General features: G+C 37.6%; 4 non-coding genes and 1 pseudogene across 4 annotated transcripts; 4 read left to right on the top strand and 1 right to left on the bottom strand.

The window, feature by feature from the left end:
* The first annotated feature begins 216 nt into the window (after nucleotides 1-216).
* Nucleotides 217-395, top strand: LOC135044139 (U1 spliceosomal RNA; annotated as a pseudogene).
* A 3,252-nt stretch (nucleotides 396-3,647) lies between these two features.
* Nucleotides 3,648-3,810, bottom strand: LOC135044184 (U1 spliceosomal RNA). The gene has a single exon (XR_010236903.1). It is a non-coding gene; the product is annotated as a U1 spliceosomal RNA (small nuclear RNA).
* Nucleotides 3,811-21,573: 17,763 nt separating this feature from the next.
* LOC135044167 (U1 spliceosomal RNA) lies at nucleotides 21,574-21,737 on the top strand. Its single transcript, XR_010236887.1, has one exon. It is a non-coding gene; the product is annotated as a U1 spliceosomal RNA (small nuclear RNA).
* A 152-nt stretch (nucleotides 21,738-21,889) lies between these two features.
* Nucleotides 21,890-22,052, top strand: LOC135044176 (U1 spliceosomal RNA). Its single transcript, XR_010236895.1, has one exon. It is a non-coding gene; the product is annotated as a U1 spliceosomal RNA (small nuclear RNA).
* Nucleotides 22,053-22,704: 652 nt separating this feature from the next.
* On the top strand, nucleotides 22,705-22,868 carry LOC135044159 (U1 spliceosomal RNA). The gene has a single exon (XR_010236879.1). It is a non-coding gene; the product is annotated as a U1 spliceosomal RNA (small nuclear RNA).
* The last annotated feature ends 3,595 nt before the right edge of the window (nucleotides 22,869-26,463 follow it).

The following is a 26,463-nucleotide window of genomic DNA, read 5'->3' on the forward strand; positions in this document are numbered from 1 at the left end:
CCAGGAATGCTTGCACTAGTTGTTGCATTTGGTTTGTTGTTTGGGGGTGCTTCAGTATTAGGCAGCCTTCTGCCCTCCCATGTTCATCTGAAAATATGTGTTCTCCCTGCAGTTGTTGTCCCCAGATGAGAGTTCCCTTGTGCTGCCTCAGTTGAATCTCCTTTACTTGACAGAGATGTGCCTGAGCAGCGGCCCTCCCCAGCCCTATCCCAAATCATACTTATTTTGCATAGGAGATACCATGGTCATGAAGACTGTTCTCCCAGGGTGCGGTTCATTCATTGCATTCTGGGTATGCTGACCCCTGTGATTTCCCCAAATGTGGGAAACTCGACTGCATTATTTAATGCGAACTAGGGGTCATCAAAGCACCGCAAAAGGCCGCCATGCCCTGCATACCCCTTTTCTCTTTTCATAAGCAGACGAGGTTTGAAGCCAACTTTGACCCACTGCTTGGATGACATCACTTGCTGCCTTTCCAATGAAGCAAGTTTAATTTAATAATAGGTGAAAAACCATCCCTACAAAGGTGTTAATCAGATACTTGGCTTTGTGGACACTTTTCAGAGCACAAATTTGTTAGCATAAAAATAAAGCCAGAAAATGAAGAGCTGTTTAATCACTCAATTGGATTTTTCTGCCAGCATATTTCTTTTTCTCTGCAACCCACTGCTAAATTGTGCTTCGTGGCTGTTTTTTTTATAAAATCACTTAATCAAATCTAACTCTGATTACATCAGAGAAGGCCAGGTACCCTACACCATAAGAGGTGGTTTGAAATTTTTACTTGTCTACTTAAAGATAACCAAAATCTGATAACGAGGTCAATTACGTCCCTAGGTGGGATTGAACCACCAACCTTTTGGTTAACAACTGAACACGCTAACTGTTTGCGCCTCAGAGACACTTTGCGAAAGTACATACTGACAAAGGTTAATAAGCATTCATCTAGAACGTTTCCTAGAAAAACTTTAAAAAGTCAATAATCTGGAGAGTTTTTGTAAGATGTTCCTTCCATCAACCAATGAAGAAACACATTGGTACTTTCCCATGATGAGTGAGTGCTTCAGGATCTCTTGCACTTACATGTGCAGCAAAGGACTACAATGGAAGCATGCTGGGCCTATAACCCAGAGGTAGGCAGATTGCAACTGTCCTCTGCTATATGCATTTTTTTTGTTAATTAAAGTAATCCAAAACTGGGATTGATATTTTGGCTCTTTTATTTTTACTTAAAGTACAATAACTTTTACTGTTTTAATTTGTTTTAATAGTATATTGACAGTATTGTTTTCTTTCAAAAATCCACTTAATTTTCTTTACCCTATTATTAAAATGGTAATTGACAAAAACAAACTACATTGTCACCAGAAGAGCAATACAAAATGTACAAGTGATATATTAAAATCATCTTTTCAGCTTGAATTTCAATGATGCATTGAGGTAACGATTTTGTGAGAAACATCTTCACCCTTAAATAAAGATTTTCTTAATTCCCTACCTGTGTGCTAATTAGATATCACCTTGTTTTCACATTAAACAGACTTTCACATGAGAAAGCAGCAAGGATGCAGTGGCGTTAATGTTTCCTGGTGTCAACCTGTATTATTTCAGTAGACATTGAAATGAGGATGCATCTTGCTGCCTTTCCAATGAAGCAAGTTTAATTTAGTAATAGGTTAAAAACCATCCCTACAAAGGTGTTAATCAGAGACTTGGCTTTGTGGACACTTTTCAGAGAACAAATTTGTTAGCATAAAAATAAAGCCAGAAAATGAAGAGCTGTTTAATCACTCAATTGGATTTTTCTGCCAGCATTTTTCTTTTTCTCTGCAACCCACTGCTAAATTGTGCTTCCTAGCTGTTTTTTTTATAAAATCACTTAATCAAATCTAACTCTGATTACATCAGAGAAGGCCAGGTACCCTACACCATAAGAGGGGGTTTGAAATTTTGACTTGTCTACTTAAAGATCACCGAAATCTGATAACAAGGTCAATTACGTCCCTGGGTGGGATTGAACCACCAACCTTTTGGTAAATAGCCTTATACACTAACTGATTGCGCCACAGCGACACTTTTCAAAAGTACATACTGACAAAGGCTAATAAGCATTCATCTAGAACGTTTCCTAGAAACATTTTAAAAAGTCAATAATGTGGAGAGTTTTTGTAAGATGTTTCTTCCATCAACCAATGAAGAAACACATTGGTACTTTCCTATGATGAGTGAGTGCTTCAGGATCTCTTGCACTTACATGTGCAGCAGAGTACTGTAATGGAAGCATGCTGGGTCCATAACCCAGAGGTAGGCAGATTGAAACTATCCTCTGCTATATGCATTGTTTTTATTAATTAAAGTAATCCAAAACTGGGATTGATATTTTTGCTCTTTTATTTTTACTTAAAGTACAATAACTTTTACCATTTTAATTTGTTTTAATAGTATATTGACAGTATTGTTTTCTTTCAAAAATCCAATTAATTTTCTTTACCCGATTATTAAAATGGTAATTGACAAAAACAATCTACATTGTCACCAGAAGAGCAGTACAAAATGTACAAGTGATATATTAAAATCATCTTTCCAGCTTGAATTTCAATGATGCCTTGGTGCAACAATTTTGTGAGAAACATCTTCACCCATAAAGAAAGATTTTCTTAATTCCTTACCTGTGTGCTGATTAGATATCACCTTGTTTTCACATTAAACAGACTTCCCCATGAGGAAGCAGCAAGGATGCAGTGACGTTTATGTTTCCTGGTGTCAACCTGTATTATTTCAGTAGACATTGAAATGAGGATGCATCTTGCTGCCTTTCCAATGAAGCAAGTTTAATTCAGTAATAGGTGAAAAACCATTCCTACAAAGGTGTTAATCAGAGACTTGGCTTTGTGGACACTTTTCAGAGAGCAAATTTGTTAGCATAAACATAAAATCAGAAAATGAAGAGCTGTTTAATCACTCAATTGGACTTTTCTGCCAGCATAATTTTTTTTCTCTGCAACCCACTGCTAAATTGTGCTTCCTAGCTGTTTTTTATAAAATCACTTAATCAAATCTAATTCTGATTACATCAGAGAAGGCCGGGTACCCTACACCATAAGAGGGGGTTTGAAATTTTGACTTGTCTACTTAAAGATCACCAAAATCTGATAACAAGGTCTATTACGTCCCTGGGTGGGATTGAATCACCAACCTTTAGGTTAATAGCCATACACACTAACTGATTGCGCCACAGCGACACTTTGCAAAAGTACATACTGACAAAGGCTAATAAGCATTCATCTAGAACGTTTCCTAGAAAAACTTTAAAAAGTCAATAATCTGGAGAATTTTTGTAAGAAACACATTGGTACATTCCCATGATGAGTGAGTGCTTCAGGATCTCTTGCACTTACATGGGCTATTAACCAAAAGGTTCCCACCCAGTGATGTAATTGACCTTGTGATCAGATTTTGGTGATCTTTAAGTAGACAAGTCAAAATTTCAAACCCCCTCTTATGGTGTAGGGTACCTGGCCTTCTCTGACGTAATCAGAGTTAGATTTAATTAAGGTGCACAAGGGCATAGAAGGGAGCGGTTTAAGAAAAGAGAAGTGGAAACAGACAGCAAACTAGGCTGGAGAGAGACCTGAGACAAAGAGATCTGAATTATACGAGAGCCGACCAGGGGAAACACAAATTATGCAGTCAAGTTTCCCACATTTGGGGAAATCGCAGGAGCAGCACACCCAGAGTGCAATGGGTGAGCCTTTCCCTGGGAGAAGCACCTTCCTGATCATAGTATCTCACCTGGCAGGTAAGTAGGAGTTGGGCTAGTGCTGGGGAGGGTCGCTGCTCGGGTACCCCCCTGTCAAGTGAAGGAGATCCAACTGAGGCAGCACAAGGGAACTCTCGAAAGAAGAACAAGGCTAGAGGAAGATCTGAGACAAAGAAATCTGACTTTTACCAGAGCTGACCAGAGGAAAGCACAAACACAGTACCCCACTACCACCAGGAAACATTAACGCCACTGCATCCTTGCTGCTTTCTCATGTGGAAGTCTATTTAATGTGAAAACAAGGTGATATCTAATTAGCACACAGAAAAGAAAATTAAGTGAATTTTTGAAAGAAAACAATACTGTCAATATACTATTAAAACAAATTAAAATGGTAAAAGTTATTGTACTTTAAGTAAAAATAAAAGAGCAAAAATATCAATCCCAGTTTTGGATTACTTTAATTAACAAAAAAAATGCATATAGCAGAGGATAGTTTCAATCTTTCTACCTCTGGGTTATGGGCCCAGCATGCTTCCATTGCAGTACTCTGCTGCACATGTAAGTGCAAGAGATCCTGAAGCACTCACTCATCATGGGAAAGTACCAATGTGTTTCTTCATTGGTTGATGGCAGAAACATCTTACAAAAACACTCCAGATTATTGACTTTTTAAAGTTTTTCTAGGAAACGTTCTAGATGATTGTTTATTAGCCTTTGTCAGTATGTAATTTTGCAAAGTGTCGCTGTGGCGCAATCAGTTAGTGTGTATGGCTATTAACCAAAAGGTTGGTGGTTCAATCCCACCCAGGGATGTAATTGACTTTGTTATCAGATTTTGGTGATCTTTAAGTAGACAAGTCAAAATTTCAAACCCCCTGTTATGGTGTTAGGTATTTAGACTTCTCTGATGTAATCAGAGTTAGATTTGATTCAGTGATTTTATAAAAACAGCTAGGAAGCACAATTTAGCAGTGGGTTGCAGAGAAAAAGAAATATGCTGGCAAAAAAATCCAATTGAGTGATTAAACAGCTCTTGGATGGTTTTTCACCTATTACTAAATTAAACTTGCTTCATTGGAAAGGCAGCAAGATGCATCCTCATTTCAATATCTACTGAAATAATACAGGTTGACACCAGGAAACATTAACGCCACTGCATCCTTGCTGCTTTCTCATGTGGAAGTCTGTTTAATGTGAAAACAAGGTGATATCTAATTAGCACACAGGTAAGGAATTAAGAAAATCTTTATTAAAGGGTGAAGATGTTTCTCACAAAATCGTTGCCCCAATGCATCATTGAAATTCAAGCTGGAAAGATGATTTTAATATATCACTTGTACATTTTGTATTGCTCTTCTGGTGACAATGTAGTTTGTTTTTGTCAATTACCATTTTAATAATCGGGTAAAGAAAATTAATTGGATTTTTGAAAGAAAACAATACTGTCAATATACTATTAAAACAAATTAAAATGGTAAAAGTTATTGTACTTTAAGTAAAAATAAAAGAGCAAAAATATCAATCCCAGTTTTGGATTACTTTAATTAACAAAAAAAAATGCATATAGCAGAGGATAGTTTCAATCTGCCTACCTCTGGGTTATGGACCCAGCATGCTTCCATTACAGTACTCTGCTGCACATGTAAGTGCAAGAGGTCCTGAAGCACTCACTCATCATGGGAAAGTTCCAATGTGTTTCTTTATTGGTTGATGGAAGAAACATCTTACAAAAACTCTCCACATTATTGACTTTTTAAAATGTTTCTAGGAAACGTTCTAGATGAATGCTTATTAGCATTTGTCAGTATGTACTTTTGCAAAGTGTCGCTGTGGCGCAATCAGTCTGTGTGTATGGTTATTAACTAAAAGGTTGGTGGTTCAATCCCACCCAGGGACGTAATTGACCTTGTTATCAGATTTTGGTGATCTTTAAGTAGACAAGTCAAAATTTCAAACCCCCTGTTATGGTGTAGGGTACCTGGCCTTCTCTGATGTAATCAGAGTTAGATTTGATTCAGTGATTTTATAAAAACAGCTAGGAAGCACAATTTAGCAGTGAGTTGCAGAGAAAAAGAAATATGCTGGCAAAAAAATCCAATTGAGTGATTAAACAGCTCTTCATTTTCTGGCTTTATTTTTATGCTAACAAATTTGTTCTCTGAAAAGTGTCCACAAAGCCAAGTCTCTGATTAACACCTTTGTAGGGATGGTTTTTCACCTATTACTAAATTAAACTTGCTTCATTGGAAAGGCAGCAAGATGCATCCTCATTTCAATGTCTACTGAAATAATACAGGTTGACACCAGGAAACATTAACGCCACTGCATCCTTGCTGCTTTCGCATGTGGAAGTCTGTTTAATGTGAAAACAAGGTGATATCTAATTAGCACACAGGTAAGGAATTAAGAAAATCTTTATTTAAGGGTGAAGATGTTTCTCACAAAATCGTTGCCCCAATGCATCATTGAAATTCAAGCTGGAAAGATGATTTTAATATATCACTTGTACATTTTGTATTGCTCTTCTGGTGACAATGTAGTTTGTTTTTGTCAATTACCATTATAAAAATAGGGTAAAGAAAATTAAGTGGATTTTTGAAAGAAAACAATACTGTCAATATACTATTAAAACAAATTAAAATGGTAAAAGTTATTGTACTTTAAAGTAAAAATAAAAGAGCAAAAATATCAATCCCAGTTTTGGATTACTTTAATTAACAATAAAAAATGCATATAGCAGAGGATAGTTTCAATCTGCCTACCTCTGGGTTATGGGCCCAGCATGTTTCCAATGCAGTACTCTGCTGCACATGTAAGTGCAAGAGATCCTGAAGCACTCACTCATCATGGGAAAGTACCAATGTGTTTCTTCGTTGGTTGATGGAAGAAACATCTTACAAAAACTCTCCAGATTATTGACTTTTTAAAGTTTTTCTAGGAAACGTTCTAGATGAATGCTTATTAGCCTTTGTCAGTATGTAAGTTTGCAAAGTGTCTCTGTGGCGCAATCGGTTAGTGTGTTTGGTTATTAATCAAAGGGTTGGTGGTTCAATCCCACCCAGGGATGTAATTGACCTTGTTATCAGATTTTGGTGATCTTTAAGTAGACTAGTCAAAATTTCAAACCCCCTGTTATGGTGTAGGGTACCTGGCCTTCTCTGATGTAATCAGAGTTAGATTTGATTAAGTGATTTTATAAAAAAACAGCTAGGAAGCACAATTTAGCAGTGGGTTGCAGAGAAAAAGAATAATGCTGGCAGAAAAATCCAATTGAGTGATTAAACAGCTCTTCATTTTCTGGCTTTATTTTTATGATAACAAATTTGTTCTCTGAAAAGTGTCCACAAAGCCAAATATCTGATTAACATCTTTGTAGGGATGGTTTTTCACCTATTACTAAATTAAACTTGCTTCATTGGAAAGGCAGCAAGATGCATCCTCATTTCAATATCTACGGAAATAATACAGGTTGACACCAGGAAACATTAACGCCACTGCATCTTTACTGTTTTCTCATGTGGAAGTCTGTTTAATGTGAAAACAAGGTGATATCTAATTAGCACACAGGTAAGGAATTAAGAAAATCTTTATTTAAGGGTGAAGATGTTTCTCACAAAATCGTTGCCCCAATGCATCATTGAAATTCAAGCTGGAAAGATGATTTTAATATATCACTTGTACATTTTGTATTGCTCTTCTGGTGACAATGTAGTTTGTTTTTGTCAATTACCATTTTAATAATCGGGTAAAGAAAATTAAGTGGATTTTTGAAAGAAAACAATACTGTCAATATACTATTAAAACAAATTAAAATGGTAAAAGTTATTGTACTTTAAGTAAAAATAAAAGAGCAAAAATATCAATCCCAGTTTTGGATTACGTTAATTAACAAAAAAAAATGCATATAGCAGAGGATAGTTTCAATCTGCCTACCTCTGGGTTATGGACCCAGCATGCTTCCATTACAGTACTCTGCTGCACATGTAAGTGCAAAAGATCCTGAAGCACTCACTCATCATGGGAAAGTACCAATGTGTTTCTTCATTGGTTGATGGAAGAAACATCTTACAAAAACTCTCCACATTATTGACTTTTTAAAATGTTTCTAGGAATCGTTCTAGATGAATGCTTATTAGCCTTTGTCAGTATGTACTTTTGCAAAGTGTCGCTGTGGCGCAATCAGTTAGTGTGTAAGGCTATTAACCAAAAGGTTGGTGGTTCAATCCCACCCAGGGACTTAATTGACCTTGTTATCAGATTTTGGTGATCTTTAAGTAGACAAGTCAAAATTTCAAACCCCCTGTTATGGTGTAGGGTACCTGGCCTTCTCTGATGTAGTTAGATTTGATTCAGTGATTTTATAAAAACAGCTAGGAAGCACAATTTAGCAGTGGGTTGCAGAGAAAAAGAAATATGCTGGCAGAAAAATCCAATTGAGTGATTAAACAGCTCTTCATTTTCTGGCTTTATTTTTATGCTAACTAATTTGCTCTCTGAAAAGTGTCCACAAAGCCAAGTATCTGATTAACATATTTGTAGGGATGGTTTTTCATCTATTACTAAATTAAACTTGCTTCATTGGAAAGGCAGCAAGATGCATCCTCATTTCAATATCTACTGAAATAATACAGGTTGACACCAGGAAACATTAACGCCACTGCATCCTTGCTGCTTTCTCATGTGGAAGTCTGTTTAATGTGAAAACAAGGTGATATCTAATTAGCACACAGGTAAGGAATTAAGAAAATCTTTATTTAAGGGTGAAGATGTTTCTCACATAATCGTTGCCCCAATGCATCATTGAAATTCAAGCTGGAAAGATGATTTTAATGTATCACTTGTACATTTTGTATTGCTCTTCTGGTGACAATGTAGTTTGTTTTTGTCAATTACAATTTTAATAATAGGGTAAAGAAAATTAAGTGGATTTTTGAAAGAAAACAATACTGTCAATATACTATTAAAACAAATTAAAATGGTAAAAGTTATTGTACTTTAAGTAAAAATAAAAGCTAAAATATCAATCCCAGTTTTGGATTACTTTAATGAACAAAAAAAAATGCATATAGCAAAGGATAGTTTCAATCTGCCTACCTCTGGGTTATGGGCCCAGCATGCTTCCATTGCAGTACTCTGCTGCACATTTAAGTGCAAGAGATCCTGAAGCACTCACTCATCATGCGAAAGTACCAATGTGTTTCTTCATTGGTTGCTGGAAGAAACATCTTACAAAAACTCTCCAGATTATTGACTTTTTAAAGTTTTTCTAGGAAACGTTCTAGATGAATGCTTATTAGTCTTTGTCAGTATGGACTTTTTGCAAAGTGTCTCTGTGGCGCAATCTGTTAGTGTGTTCAGCTATTAATCAAAAGGTTGGTGGTTCAATCCCACCCAGGGACGTAATTGACCTTGTGATCAGATTTTGGTGATATTTAAGTAGACAAGTCAAAATTGCAAACCCTCTCTTATGGTGTAGGGTACCTGGCCTTCTCTGATGTAATCAGAGTTAGATTTGATTAAGTGATTTTATAAAAAAAACAGCTAGGAAGCACAATTTAGCAGTGGGTTGCAGAGAAAAAGAAAAATGCTGGCAGAAAAATCCAATTGAGTGATTAAACAGCTCTTCATTTTCTGGCTTTATTTTTATGATAACAAATTTGTTCTCTGAAAAGTGTCCACAAAGCCAAGTATCTGATTAACATCTTTGTAGGGATGGTTTTTCACCTATTACTAAATTAAACTTGCTTCATTAAAAAGGCAGCAAGATGCATCCTCATTTCAATATCTACAGAAATAATACAGGTTGACACCAGGAAACATTAACACCACTGCATCTTTGCTGTTTTCTCATGTGGAAGTCTGTTTAATGTGAAAACAAGGTGATATCTAATTAGCACACAGGTAAAGAATTAAGAAAATCTTTATTTAAGGGTGAAGATGTTTCTCACAAAATCGTTGCCCCAATGCATCATTGAAATTCAAGCTGGAAAGATGATTTTAATATATCACTTGTACATTTTGTATTGCTCTTCTGGTGACAATGTAGTTTGTTTTTGTCAATTACCATTTTAATAATCGGGTAAAGAAAATTAATTGGATTTTTGAAAGAAAACAATACTGTCAATATACTATTAAAACAAATTAAAATGGTAAAAGTTATTGTACTTTAAGTAAAAATAAAAGCTAAAATATCAATCCCAGTTTTGGATTACTTTAATGAACAAAAAAAAATGCATATAGCAAAGGATAGTTTCAATCTGCCTACCTCTGGGTTATGGGCCCAGCATGCTTCCATTGCAGTACTCTGCTGCACATGTAAGTGCAAGAGATCCTGAAGCACTCACTCATCATGCGAAAGTACCAATGTGTTTCTTCATTGGTTGCTGGAAGAAACATCTTACAAAAACTCTCCAGATTATTGACTTTTTAAAGTTTTTCTAGGAAACGTTCTAGATGAATGCTTATTAATCTTTGTCAGTATGTACTTTTTGCAAAGTGTCTCTGTGGCGCAATCGGTTAGTGTGTTCAGCTATTAATCAAAAGGTTGGTGGTTCAATCCCACCCAGGGACGTAATTGACCTTGTAATCAGATTTTGGTGATCTTTAAGTAGACAAGTCAAAATTGCAAACCCCCTCTTATGGTGTAGGGTACCTGGCCTTCTCTGATGTAATCAGAGTTAGATTTGATTAAGTGATTTTATAAAAAAAACAGCTAGGAAGCACAATTTAGCAGTGGGTTGCAGAGAAAAAGAAAAATGCTGGCAGAAAAATCCAATTGAGTGATTAAACAGCTCTTCATTTTCTGGGTTTATTTTTATGATAACAAATTTGTTCTCTGAAAAGTGTCCACAAAGCCAAATATCTGATTAACATCTTTGTAGGGATGGTTTTTCACCTATTACTAAATTAAACTTGCTTCATTGGAAAGGCAGCAAGATGCATCCTCATTTCAATATCTACGGAAATAATACAGGTTGACACCAGGAAACATTAACGCCACTGCATCTTTACTGTTTTCTCATGTGGAAGTCTGTTTAATGTGAAAACAAGGTGATATCTAATTAGCACACAGGTAAGGAATTAAGAAAATCTTTATTTAAGGGTGAAGATGTTTCTCACAAAATCGTTGCCCCAATGCATCATTGAAATTCAAGCTGGAAAGATGATTTTAATATATCACTTGTACATTTTGTATTGCTCTTCTGGTGACAATGTAGTTTGTTTTTGTCAATTACCATTTTAATAATCGGGTAAAGAAAATTAAGTGGATTTTTGAAAGAAAACAATACTGTCAATATACTATTAAAACAAATTAAAATGGTAAAAGTTATTGTACTTTAAGTAAAAATAAAAGAGCAAAAATATCAATCCCAGTTTTGGATTACGTTAATTAACAAAAAAAAATGCATATAGCAGAGGATAGTTTCAATCTGCCTACCTCTGGGTTATGGACCCAGCATGCTTCCATTACAGTACTCTGCTGCACATGTAAGTGCAAAAGATCCTGAAGCACTCACTCATCATGGGAAAGTACCAATGTGTTTCTTCATTGGTTGATGGAAGAAACATCTTACAAAAACTCTCCACATTATTGACTTTTTAAAATGTTTCTAGGAATCGTTCTAGATGAATGCTTATTAGCCTTTGTCAGTATGTACTTTTGCAAAGTGTCGCTGTGGCGCAATCAGTTAGTGTGTAAGGCTATTAACCAAAAGGTTGGTGGTTCAATCCCACCCAGGGACTTAATTGACCTTGTTATCAGATTTTGGTGATCTTTAAATAGACAAGTCAAAATTTCAAACCCCCTGTTATGGTGTAGGGTACCTGGCCTTCTCTGATGTAGTTAGATTTGATTCAGTGATTTTATAAAAACAGCTAGGAAGCACAATTTAGCAGTGGGTTGCAGAGAAAAAGAAATATGCTGGCAGAAAAATCCAATTGAGTGATTAAACAGCTCTTCATTTTCTGGCTTTATTTTTATGCTAACTAATTTGTTCTCTGAAAAGTGTCCACAAAGCCAAGTATCTGATTAACATATTTGTAGGGATGGTTTTTCATCTATTACTAAATTAAACTTGCTTCATTGGAAAGGCAGCAAGATGCATCCTCATTTCAATATCTACTGAAATAATACAGGTTGACACCAGGAAACATTAACGCCACTGCATCCTTGCTGCTTTCTCATGTGGAAGTCTGTTTAATGTGAAAACAAGGTGATATCTAATTAGCACACAGGTAAGGAATTAAGAAAATCTTTATTTAAGGGTGAAGATGTTTCTCACATAATCGTTGCCCCAATGCATCATTGAAATTCAAGCTGGAAAGATGATTTTAATGTATCACTTGTACATTTTGTATTGCTCTTCTGGTGACAATGTAGTTTGTTTTTGTCAATTACCATTTTAATAATAGGGTAAAGAAAATTAAGTGGATTTTTGAAAGAAAACAATACTGTCAATATACTATTAAAACAAATTAAAATGGTAAAAGTTATTGTACTTTAAGTAAAAATAAAAGCTAAAATATCAATCCCAGTTTTGGATTACTTTAATGAACAAAAAAAAATGCATATAGCAAAGGATAGTTTCAATCTGCCTACCTCTGGGTTATGGGCCCAGCATGCTTCCATTGCAGTACTCTGCTGCACATTTAAGTGCAAGAGATCCTGAAGCACTCACTCATCATGCGAAAGTACCAATGTGTTTCTTCATTGGTTGCTGGAAGAAACATCTTACAAAAACTCTCCAGATTATTGACTTTTTAAAGTTTTTCTAGGAAACGTTCTAGATGAATGCTTATTAGTCTTTGTCAGTATGGACTTTTTGCAAAGTGTCTCTGTGGCGCAATCTGTTAGTGTGTTCAGCTATTAATCAAAAGGTTGGTGGTTCAATCCCACCCAGGGACGTAATTGACCTTGTGATCAGATTTTGGTGATATTTAAGTAGACAAGTCAAAATTGCAAACCCTCTCTTATGGTGTAGGGTACCTGGCCTTCTCTGATGTAATCAGAGTTAGATTTGATTAAGTGATTTTATAAAAAAAACAGCTAGGAAGCACAATTTAGCAGTGGGTTGCAGAGAAAAAGAAAAATGCTGGCAGAAAAATCCAATTGAGTGATTAAACAGCTCTTCATTTTCTGGCTTTATTTTTATGATAACAAATTTGTTCTCTGAAAAGTGTCCACAAAGCCAAGTATCTGATTAACATCTTTGTAGGGATGTTTTTTCACCTATTACTAAATTAAACTTGCTTCATTAAAAAGGCAGCAAGATGCATCCTCATTTCAATATCTACAGAAATAATACAGGTTGACACCAGGAAACATTAACACCACTGCATCTTTGCTGTTTTCTCATGTGGAAGTCTGTTTAATGTGAAAACAAGGTGATATCTAATTAGCACACAGGTAAAGAATTAAGAAAATCTTTATTTAAGGGTGAAGATGTTTCTCACAAAATCGTTGCCCCAATGCATCATTGAAATTCAAGCTGGAAAGATGATTTTAATATATCACTTGTACATTTTGTATTGCTCTTCTGGTGACAATGTAGTTTGTTTTTGTCAATTACCATTTTAATAATCGGGTAAAGAAAATTAATTGGATTTTTGAAAGAAAACAATACTGTCAATATACTATTAAAACAAATTAAAATGGTAAAAGTTATTGTACTTTAAGTAAAAATAAAAGCTAAAATATCAATCCCAGTTTTGGATTACTTTAATGAACAAAAAAAAAATGCATATAGCAAAGGATAGTTTCAATCTGCCTACCTCTGGGTTATGGGCCCAGCATGCTTCCATTGCAGTACTCTGCTGCACATGTAAGTGCAAGAGATCCTGAAGCACTCACTCATCATGCGAAAGTACCAATGTGTTTCTTCGTTGGTTGCTGGAAGAAACATCTTACAAAAACTCTCCAGATTATTGACTTTTTAAAGTTTTTTTAGGAAACGTTCTAGATGAATGCTTATTAGTCTTTGTCAGTATGTACTTTTTGCAAAGTGTCTCTGTGGCGCAATTGGTTAGTGTGTTCAGCTATTAATCAAAAAGTTGGTGGTTCAATCCCACCCAGGGACATAATTGACCTTGTGATCAGATTTTGGTGATATTTAAGTAGACAAGTCAAAATTGCAAACCCCCTCTTATGGTGTAGGGTACCTGGCCTTCTCTGATGTAATCAGAGTTAGATTTGATTAAGTGATTTTATAAAAAAAACAGCTAGGAAGCACAATTTAGCAGTGGGTTGCAGAGAAAAAGAAAAATGCTGGCAGAAAAATCCAATTGAGTGATTAAACAGCTCTTCATTTTCTGGCTTTATTTTTATGATAACAAATTTGTTCTCTGAAAAGTGTCCACAAAGCCAAGTATCTGATTAACATTTTTGTAGGGATGGTTTTTCACCTATTACTAAATTAAACTTGCTTCATTGGAAAGGCAGCAAGATGCATCCTCATTTCAATATCTACTGAAATAATACAGGTTGACACCAGGAAACATTAACGCCACTGCATCCTTGCTGCTTTCTCATGTGGAAGTCTGTTTAATGTGAAAACAAGGTGATATCTAATTAGCACACAGGTAAGGAATTAAGAAAATCTTTATTTAAGGGTAAAGATGTTTCTCACAAAATCATTGCCCCAATGCATCATTGAAATTCAAGCTGTAAAGATGATTTTAATATATCACTTGTACATTTTGTATTGCTCTTCTGGTGACAATGTAGTTTGTTTTTGTCAATTACCATTTTAATAATAGGGTAAAGAAAATTAAGTGGATTTTTGAAAGAAAACAATACTGTCAATATACTATTAAAACAAATTAAAATGGTAAAAGTTATTGTACTTTAAGTAAAAATAAAAGCTAAAATATCAATCCCAGTTTTGGATTACTTTAATGAACAAAAAAAAAATGCATATAGCAAAGGATAGTTTCAATCTGCCTACCTCTGGGTTATGGGCCCAGCATGCTTCCAGTGCAGTACTCTGCTGCACATGTAAGTGCAAGAGATCCTGAAGCACTCACTCATCATGCGAAAGTACCAATGTGTTTCTTCATTGGTTGCTGGAAGAAACATCTTACAAAAACTCTCCAGATTATTGACTTTTTAAAGTTTTTCTAGGAAACGTTCTAGATGAATGCTTATTAGTCTTTGTCAGTATGTACTTTTTGCAAAGTGTCTCTGTGGCGCAATCAGTTAGTGTGTTCAGCTATTAATCAGAAGGTTGGTGGTTCAATCCCACCCAGGGACGTAATTGACATTGTGATCAGATTTTGGTAATATTTAAGTAGACAAGTCAAAATTGCAAAACCCCTCTTATGGTGTAATGTACCCGGCCTTCTCTGATGTAATCAGAGTTAGATTTGATTAAGTGATTTTATAAAAAAAACAGCTAGGAAGCACAATTTAGCAGTGGGTTGCAGAGAAAAAGAAAAATGCTGGCAGAAAAATCCAATTGAGTGATTAAACAGCTCTTCATTTTCTGGCTTTATTTTTATGATAACAAATTTGTTCTCTGAAAAGTGTCCACAAAGCCAAGTATCTGATTAACATCTTTGTAGGGATGGTTTTTCACCTATTACTAAATTAAACTTGCTTCATTGGAAAGGCAGCAAGATGCATCCTCATTTCAATATCTACGGAAATAATACAGGTTGACACCAGGAAACATTAACGCCACTGCATCTTTGCTGTTTTCTCATGTGGAAGTCTGTTTAATGTGAAAACAAAGTGATATCTAATTAGCACACAGGTAAGGAATTAAGAAAATCTTTATTTAAGGGTGAAGATGTTTCTCACAAAATCGTTGCCCCAATGCATCATTGAAATTCAAGCTGGAAAGATGATTTTAATATATCACTTGTACATTTTGTATTGCTCTTCTGGTGACAATGTAGTTTGTTTTTGTCAATTACCATTTTAATAATCGGGTAAAGAAAATTAATTGGATTTTTGAAAGAAAACAATACTGTCAATATACTATTAAAACAAATTAAAATGGTAAAAGTTATTGTACTTTAAGTAAAAATAAAAGAGCAAAAATATCAATCCCAGTTTTGGATTACTTTAATTAACAAAAAAAAAAATGCATATAGCAGAGGATAGTTTCAATCTGCCTACCTCTGGGTTATGGACCCAGCATGCTTTCATAACAGTACTATGCTGCACATGTAAGTGCAAGAGATCCTGAAGCACTCACTCATCATGGGAAAGTACCAATGTGTTTCTTCATTGGTTGATGGAAGAAACATCTTACAAAAACTCTCCAGATTATTGACTATTTAAAGTTTTTATAGGAAACGTTCTAGATGAATGCTTATTAGCCTTTGTCAGTATGTACTTTTGAGCTGTGGCGCAATCAGTTAGTGTGTACAGCTATTAACCAAAAGGTTGGTGGTTCAATCCCACCCAGGGACATAATTGACCTTGTTATCAGATTTTGTTGATCTTTAAGTAGACAAGTCAAAATTTCGAAAACCCCTGTTATGGTGTAGGGTACCTGGCCTTCTCTGATGTAATCAGAGTTAGATTTGATTCAGTGATTTTATAAAAACAGCTAGGAAGCACAATTTAGCAGTGGGTTGCAGAGAAAAAGAAATATGCTATCAAAAAAATCCAATTGAGTGATTAAACAGCTCTTCATTTTCTGGCTTTATTTTTATGCTAACTAATTTGTTCTCTGAAAAGTGTCCACAAAGCCAAGTATCTGATTAACATATTTGTAGGGATGTTTTTTCACCTATTACTAAATTAAACTTGCTTCATTGGAAAGGCAGCAAGATGCATCCTCATTTCAATATCTACTGAAATAATACAGGTTGACACCAGGAAACATTAACGCCACTGCATCCTTGCTGCTTTCTCATGTGGAAGTCTGTTTAATGTGAAAACAAGGTGATATCTAATTAGCACACAGGTAAGGAATTAAGAAAATCTTTATTTAAGGGTAAAGATGTTTCTCACAAAATCATTGCCCCAATGCATCATTGAAATTCAAGCTGTAAAGATGATTTTAATATATCACTTGTACATTTTGTATTGCTCTTCTGGTGACAATGTAGTTTGTTTTTGTCAATTACCATTTTAATAATAGGGTAAAGAAAATTAAGTGGATTTTTGAAAGAAAACAATACTGTCAATATACTATTAAAACAAATTAAAATGGTAAAAGTTATTGTACTTTAAGTAAAAATAAAAGCTAAAATATCAATCCCAGTTTTGGATTACTTTAATGAACAAAAAAAAAATGCATATAGCAAAGGATAGTTTCAATCTGCCTACCTCTGGGTTATGGGCCCAGCATGCTTCCATTGCAGTACTCTGCTGCACATGTAAGTGCAAGAGATCCTGAAGCACTCACTCATCATGCGAAAGTACCAATGTGTTTCTTCATTGGTTGCTGGAAGAAACATCTTACAAAAACTCTCCAGATTATTGACTTTTTAAAGTTTTTCTAGGAAACGTTCTAGATGAATGCTTATTAGTCTTTGTCAGTATATTCTTTTTGCAAAGTGTCTCTGTGGCGCAATCGGTTAGTGTGTTCAGCTATTAATCAAAAGGTTGGTGGTTCAATCCCACCCAGGGACGTAATTGACCTTGTGATCAGATTTTGGTGATATTTAAGTAGACGAGTCAAAATTGCAAACCCCTTCTTATGGTGTAGGGTACCTGGCCTTCTCTGATGTAATCAGAGTTAGATTTGATTAAGTGATTTTATAAAAAAACAGCTAGGAAGCACAATTTAGCAGTGGGTTGCAGAGAAAAAGAAAAATGCTGGCAGAAAAATCCAATTGAGTGATTAAACAGCTCTTCATTTTCTGGCTTTATTTTTATGATAACAAATTTGTTCTCTGAAAAGTGTCCACAAAGCCAAGTATCTGATTAACATATTTGTAGGGATGGTTTTTCACCTATTACTAAATTAAACTTGCTTCATTGGAAAGGCAGCAAGATGCATCCTCATTTCAATATCTACTGAAATAATACAGGTTGACACCAGGAAACATTAACGCCACTGCATCCTTGCTGCTTTCTCATGTGGAAGTCTGTTTAATGTGAAAACAAGGTGATATCTAATTAGCACACAGGTAAGGAATTAAGAAAATCTTTATTTAAGGGTAAAGATGTTTCTCACAAAATCATTGCCCCAATGCATCATTGAAATTCAAGCTGGAAAGATGATTTTAATATATCACTTGTACATTTTGTATTGCTCTTCTGGTGACAATGTAGTTTGTTTTTGTCAATTACCATTTTAATAATAGGGTAAAGAAAATTAAGTGGATTTTTGAAAGAAAACAATACTGTCAATATACTATTAAAACAAATTAAAATGGTAAAAGTTATTGTACTTTAAGTAAAAATAAAAGCTAAAATATCAATCCCAGTTTTGGATTACTTTAATGAACAAAAAAAAATGCATATAGCAAAGGATAGTTTCAATCTGCCTACCTCTGGGTTATGGGCCCAGCATGCTTCCATTGCAGTACTCTGCTGCACATGTAAGTGCAAGAGATCCTGAAGCACTCACTCATCATGCGAAAGTACCAATGTGTTTCTTCATTGGTTGCTGGAAGAAACATCTTACAAAAACTCTCCAGATTATTGACTTTTTAAAGTTTTTCTAGGAAACGTTCTAGATGAATGCTTATTAGTCTTTGTCAGTATATTCATTTTGCAAAGTGTCTCTGTGGCGCAATCGGTTAGTGTGTTCAGCTATTAATCAAAAGGTTGGTGGTTCAATCCCACCCAGGGACGTAATTGACCTTGTGATCAGATTTTGGTGATATTTAAGTAGACAAGTCAAAATTGCAAACCCCCTCTTATGGTGTAGGGTACCTGGCCTTCTCTGATGTAATCAGAGTTAGATTTGATTAAGTGATTTTATAAAAAAAACAGCTAGGAAGCACAATTTAGCAGTGGGTTGCAGAGAAAAAGAAAAATGCTGGCAGAAAAATACAATTGAGTGATTAAACAGCTCTTCATTTTCTGGCTTTATTTTTATGATAACAAATTTGTTCTCTGAAAAGTGTCCACAAAGCCAAGTATCTGATTAACATCTTTGTAGGGATGGTTTTTCACCTATTACTAAATTAAACTTGCTTCATTGGAAAGGCAGCAAGATGCATCCTCATTTCAATATCTATGGAAATAATACAGGTTGACACCAGGAAACATTAACGCCACTGCATCCTTGCTGCTTTCTCATGTGGAAGTCTGTTTAATGTGAAAACAAGGTGATATCTAATTAGCACACAGGTAAGGAATTAAGAAAATCTTTATTTAAGGGTGAAGATGTTTCTCACAAAATCGTTGCCCCAATGCATCATTGAAATTCAAGCTGGAAAGATGATTTTAATATATCACTTGTACATTTTGTATTGCTCTTCTGGTGACAATGTAGTTTGTTTTTGTCAATTACCATTTTAATAATAGGGTAAAGAAAATTAAGTGGATTTTTGAAAGAAAACAATACTGTCAATATACTATTAAAACAAATTAAAATGGTAAAAGTTATTGTACTTTAAGTAAAAATAAAAGAGCAAAAATATCAATCCCAGTTTTGGATTACTTTAATTAACAAAAAAAAATGCATATAGCAGAGGATAGTTTCAATCTGCCTACCTCTGGGTTATGGGCCCAGCATGCTTCCATTGCAGTACTCTGCTGCACATGTAAGTGCAAGAGATCCTGAAGCACTCACTCATCATGGGAAAGTACCAATGCGTTTCTTCATTGGTTGATGGAAGAAACATCTTACAAAATCTCTCCAGATTATTGACTTTTTAAAGTTTTCTAGGAAACGTTCTAGATGAATGCTTATTAGCCTTTGTCAGTATGTACTTTTGCAAAGTGTCTCTGTGGTGCAATCGGTTAGTGTGTTTGGTTATTAACCAAAGGGTTGGTGGTTCAATCCCACCCAGGGATGTTATTGACCTTGTCATCAGATTTTGGTGATCTTTAAGTAGACAAGTCAAAATTTCAAACCCCCTCTTATGGTGTAGGGTACCTGGCCTACTCTGATGTAATCAGAGTTAGATTTGATTAAGTGATTTTATCAAAAAACAGCTAGGAAGCACAATTTAGCAGTGGGTTGCAGAGAAAATGAAATATGCTGGCAGAAAAATCCAATTGAGTGATTAAACAGCTCTTCATTTTCTGGCTTTATTTTTATGCTAACAAATTTGTTCTCTGAAAAGTGTCCACAAAGCCAAGTATCGGATTAACATCTTTGTAGGGATGGTTTTTCACCTATTACTAAATTAAACTTGCTTCATTGGAAAGGCAGCAAGATGCATCCTCATTTCAATATCTACTGAAATAATACAGGTTGACACCAGGAAACATTAACGCCACTGCATCCTTGCTGCTTTCTCATGTGGAAGTCTGTTTAATGTGAAAACAAGGTGATATCTAATTAGCACACAGGTAAGGAATTAAGAAAATCTTTATTTAAGGGTGAAGATGTTTCTCACAAAATCGTTGCCCCAATGCATCATTGAAATTCAAGCTGGAAAGATGATTTTAATATATCACTTGTACATTTTGTATTGCTCTTCTGGTGACAATGTAGTTTGTTTTTGTCAATTACCATTTTAATAATCGGGTAAAGAAAATTAAGTGGATTTTTGAAAGAAAACAATACTGTCAATATACTATTAAAACATATTAAAATGGTAAAAGTTATTGTACTTTAAGTAAAAATAAAAGAGAAAAAATATCAATCCCAGTTTTGGATTACTTTAATTAACAAAAAAAAAATGCATATAGCAGAGGATAGTTTCAATCTGCCTACCTCTGGGTGATGAACCCAGCATGCTTTCATTACAGTACTCTGCTGCACATGTAAGTGCAAGAGATCTTGAAGCACTCACTCATCATGGGAAAGTAACAATGTGTTTCTTCGTTGGTTGATGGAAGAAACATCTTACAAAAACTCTCCAGATTATTGACTTTTTAAAGTTTTTCTAGGAAACGTTCTAGATGAATGCTTATTAGCCTTTGTCAGTATGGACTTTTGCAAAGTGTCTCTGTGGCGCAATTGGTTAGTGTGATTGGTTATTAACCAAAGGGTTGGTGGTTCAATCCCACCCAGGGATGTAATTGACCTTGTTATCAGATTTTGGTGATCTTTAAGTAGACAAGTCAAAATTTCAAAAACCCCTGTTATGGTGTAGGGTACCTGGCCTTCTCTGATGTAATCAGAGTTAGATTTGATTCAGTGATTTTATAAAAACAGCTAGGAAGCACAATTTAGCAGTGGTTTGCAGAGAAAAAGAAATATGCTGGCAAAAAAATCCATTTGAGTGATTAAACAGCTCTTTATTTTCTGGCTTTATTTTTATGCTAACAAATTTGTTCTCTGAAAAGTGTCCACAAAGCCAAGTATCTGATTAACATCTTTGTAGGGATGGTTTTTCACCTATTACTAAATTAAACTTGCTTCATTGGAAAGGCAGCAAGATGCATCCTCATTTCAATATCTACTGAAATAATACAGGTTGACACCAGGAAACATTAACGCCACTGCATCCTTGCCGATGATAACCTCAAGTTGGGTCATTCGGTGCTGCAGAGTCGTACGCACTCTTCCACCCGTTCAAGAGCTTTGGTATAACCCCATGGTTCTTAATGTGACCCCAGCATCCTCTAGGTCGTATGAGAAAATAGGATTTTAATACCTACCGGTAAATCCTTTTCTCTTAGTCTGTAGAGGATGCTGGAGTTCCCTTGTGCTGCCTCAGTTGAATCTCCTTTACTTGACAGAGATGTGCCTGAGCAGCGGCCCTCCCCAGCCCTATCCCAAATCATACTTATTTTGCATAGGAGATACCATGGTCATGAAGATTATTCTCCCAGGGTGAGGTTCATTCATTGCATTCTGGGTATGCTGACCCCTGTGATTTCCCCAAATGTGGGTAACTCGACTGCATTATTTGTGGTAGTGGGGGACTGTGTTTGTGTTTTCCTCTGGTCAGCTCTGGTAAAAGTCAGATTTCTTTGTTTCAGATCTTCCTCTAGCCTTGTTCTTCTTTCGAGAGTTCCCTTGTGCTGCCTCAGTTGGATCTCCTTCACTTGACAGGGGGGTGCCCGAGCAGCGACCCTCCCCAGCTCAAGCCCAACTCCTACTTACCTGCCAGGTGAGATACTATGATCATGAAGGTGTTTCTCCCAGGGCAAGGCTCACCCATTGCACTCTGGGTGTGCTGCCCCTGCGATTTCCCCAAATGTGGGAAACTTGACTGCATAATTTGTGTTTCCCCTGGTCGGCTCTCGTATAATTCAGATCTCTTTGTCTCAGGTCTCTCTCCAGCCTAGTTTGCTGTCTGTTTCCACTTCTTTTTTCTTGAGCCCCTCCCTTTTATACCCTTGTGCACTATCCTGACTTCTCCTCCTGTCTGCTTACTTTGTGCCTTCCAATGCACAATGCAAACTACACACCCTTTTACTTGCCTTACAGAGCAGCTCTGGAGCTGTTACAGTGCCAAGCTGCTGTAAGAAATCAGCTTGAATGCTTCAGGGGCTGGGGCATTGTCAACATGAGCCCCACACCGAAGGAGGGTGGGGGTGTTTAATGCGAACTAAGGGTCATCCAAGCGCCGCAAAAGGCCGCCATGCCCTGCATACCCCTTTTCTCTTTTCATATGCAGATGAGGGTTCCAGCCAACTTTGGCCCACTGCTTGGATGACATCACCGTATGCAAATCCATCTTCTGCAGAACTTCCCCCAGGAATGCTTGTACTAGTTGTTGCATTTGGTTTGTTGTTTGGGGGTGCTTCAGTATTAGGCAGCCTTCTGCCCTCCCATGTTCATCTGAAAATATGTGTTCTCCCTGCAGTTGTCTCCAGATGAGAGTTCCCTTGTGCTGCCTCAGTTGAATCTCCTTTACTTGACAGAGATGTGCCTGAGCAGCGGCCCTCCCCAGCCCTATCCCAAATCATACTTATTTTGCATAGGCGATACCATGGTCATGAAGATTGTTCTCCCAGGGTGAGGTTCATTCATTGCATTCTGGGTATGCTGACCCCTGTGATTTCCCCAAATGTGGGAAACTCGACTGCATTATTTGTGGTAGTGGGGGACTGTGTTTGTGCTTTCCTCTGGTCAGCTCTGGTAAAAGTCAGATTTCTTTGTCTCAGATCTTCCTCTAGCCTTGTTCTTCTTTCGAGAGTTCCCTTGTGCTGCCTCAGTTGGATCTCCTTCACTTGACAGGGGGTGCCCGAGCAGCAATCCTCCACAGCTCTGGCCCAACTCCTACTTACCTGCCAGGAGAGATACTATGATCTTCACTGTTAGGGCAATCAGGATGTGGAATTCCCTGCCAGGGAAGGTGGTAATGGCGGACTCTGTAATTGGATTTAAAAAAGGAATGGATACATTTCTGAATGAAAAAGCTATCCAAGGTTATAATACTTAAAATATCAACATGGTTAATCCGGGGGTAACATGAGTTGTAGTAGCTAACTAGTCATAAAACATTATTCAGCAAGTATGTAGAATCATCACAACTTAAAACAGGTTGAACACGATGGGCAATTTGCCTCTATTCAACCTCAAAAACTATGTTACTATATGTTACTATATTACTATGTTACTGTAGTATACAGAACACCACAATGCAATGAGCAGTGATAGTGAGCACTGATGAGGATACTAGAACTGACACTGAGCAGCAAGATGCAGCACTGGACTATTAGTAATGTACTGTAGTATGCTGAGCACAACAATGCAGCACAAGACAATGAGCAGTGATACTGAGCACTGATGAGGATACTACTGAGAACTGACACTGAGCAGGAGAGACACACTACTAGTATTACTGAGCAGCAATAAGTATCCACTGATACTGAGCACTGATATTGAGATTTCCACTGAGAGAACATAGCCACGTCCTCTCCGCTCTCTCTTCAATGCACGAGTAAAAATGGCGGCAACGCGCAGCTCTTTATATGGAATCCGAATCTCGCGAGAATCCGACAGCGGGATGATGACATTTTCCCTTGTTCAGGTTTTCCGAGTCAGGCGGGAACAACCGAGCCTGCCTCGTACCAGTGTAAACCACGTGGAGTTCGTGGGGAATTCGGTTCTCGGAGAACCGAACCCGCTCCTCTCTACCTTATACCCATCAATTTTTTTTATTTTCAATCTAAGCCCCTGCAGTTTTCTGTAAGCATCTGCTTTGCTATGATGATCAACAAGTCACAAGGGCAAACACTCAGGGCTTGAGGCGTAGATCTTAGGACCAGCTGCTACAAGCATGGCAGAGGTGTCACTATCACTGGTGACACCCAGAGAGGTGGCGAGGGAGATTGTAATGCAGTGCGCGCAGATAAGCAGCGCAATGGTAAAAAGGAGGCATGGTTTCATAGGTAGGGGCGTGGCCTGGTGGCCTGAATCTACATTTTGTTGCTCCGGGTGTCCCGGGGGTTGGGGGCTGCACCGGGGACTAGTGTGTGAGCGGTGCTGGCTCCTGCACAGTGACATGGCATGGCCACTAGAGATGTGCACCGGAAATTTTTCGGGTTTTGTGTTTTGGTTTTGGGTTCGGTTCCGCGGCCGTGTTTTGGGTTCGAACGCGTTTTGGCTAAACCTCACCGAATTTTTTTTGTCGGATTCGGGTGTGTTTTGGATTCGGGTGTTTTTTTCAAAAAACCCTAAAAAACAGCTTAAATCATAGAATTTGGGAGTCATTTTGATCCCAAAGTATTATTAACCTCAATAACCATAATTTCCACTCATTTTCAGTCTATTCTTAACACCTCACACCTCACAATATTATTTTTAGTCCTAAAATTTGCACCGAGGTCGCTGGATGACTAAGCTCAGTGACCCAAGTGGCCGACACAAACACCTGGCCCATCTAGGAGTGGCACTGCAGTGTCACGCATGATGGCCCTTCCAAAAAACACTCCCCAAACAGCACATGATGCAAAGAAAAAAAGAGGCGCAATGAGGTAGCTGTGTGACTAAGCTCAGCGACCCAAGTGGCCGACACAAACACCTGGCCCATCTAGGAGTGGCACTGCAGTGTCACGCAGGATGGCCCTTCCAAAAAACACTCCCCAAACAGCACATGACGCAAAGAAAAAAAGAGGCGCAATGAGGTAGCTGTGTGACTAAGCTCAGCGACCCAAGTGGACGACACAAACACCTGGCCCATCTAGGAGTGTCACTGCAGTGTCACGCAGGATGGCCCTTCCAAAAAACACTCCCCAAACAGCACATAACGCAAAGAAAAAAAGAGGCGCAATGAGGTAGCTGTGTGACTAAGCTCAGCGCCCAAGTGGCCGACACAAACACCTGGCCCATCTAGGAGTGGCACTGCAGTGTCACGCAGGATGGCCCTTCCAAAAAACACTCCCCAAACAGCACATGACGCAAAGAAAAATAAAAGAAAAAAGAGGTGCAAGGTGGAATTGCCTTGGGCCCTCCCACCCACCCTTATGTTGTATAAACAGGACATGCACACTTTAACCAACCCATCATTTCAGTGACAGGGTCTGCCACACGACTGTGACTGAAATGACGGGTTGGTTTGGACCCCCACCAAAAAAGAAGCAATTAATCTCTCCTTGCACAAACTGGCTCTATAGAGGCAAGATGTCCACCTCATCATCCTCCGATTCATCACCGTGTACATCCCCCTCCTCACAGATTATCAATTCGTCCCCACTGGAATCCACCATCTCAGCTCCCTGTATACTTTGTGGAGGCAATTGCTGCTGGTCAATGTCTCCACGGAGAAATTGATTATAATTCATTTTAATGAACATCATCTTCTCCACATTTTCTGGAAGTAACCTTGTACGCCGATTGCTGACAAGGTGAGCGGCGGCACTAAACACTCTTTCGGAGTACACACTTGTGGGAGGGCAACTTAGGTAGAATAAAGCCAGTTTGTGCAAGGGCCTCCAAATTGCCTCTTTTTCCTGCCAGTATACGTACGGACTGTCTGACGTGCCTACTTGGATGCGGTCACTCATATAATCCTCCACCATTCTTTCAATGGTGAGAGAATCATATGCAGTGACAGTAGACGACATGTCCGTAATCGTTGGCAGGTCCTTCAGTCCGGACCAGATGTCAGCATCAGCAGTCGCTCCAGACTGCCCTGCATCACCGCCAGCGGGTGGGCTCGGAATTCTGAGCCTTTCCTCGCACCCCCAATTGCGGGAGAATGTGAAGGAGGAGCTGTTGACCGATCAAGTTCCGCTTGACTTGATAATTTTCTCACCAGCAGGTCTTTGAACCCCTGCAGACTTGTGTCTGCCGGAAAGAGAGATACAACGTAGGTTTTAAATCTAGGATCGAGCACGATGGCCAAAATGTAGTGCTCTGATTTCAACAGATTGACCACCCGTGAATCCTGGTTAAGCGAATGAAGGGCTCCATCCACAAGTCCCACATGCCTAGCGGAATCGCTCTGTCTTAGCTCCTCCTTCAATGTCTCCAGCTTCTTCTGCAAAAGCCTGATGACGGGAATGACCTGACTCAGGCTGGCAGTGTCTGAACTGACTTCACGTGTGGCAAGTTCAAAAGGTTGCAGAACCTTGCACAACGTTGAAATCATTCTCCACTGCGCTTGAGACAGGTGCATTCCACCTCCTATATCGTGGTCAGATGTATAGGCTTGAATGGCCTTTTGCTGCTCCTCCATCCTCTGAAGCATATAGAGGGTTGAATTCCACCTCGTTACCA

Source organism: Pseudophryne corroboree, unplaced genomic scaffold (assembly GCF_028390025.1).
Source record: "Pseudophryne corroboree isolate aPseCor3 unplaced genomic scaffold, aPseCor3.hap2 scaffold_893, whole genome shotgun sequence".
NCBI classification, from domain to species: Eukaryota; Metazoa; Chordata; class Amphibia; order Anura; family Myobatrachidae; genus Pseudophryne; species Pseudophryne corroboree.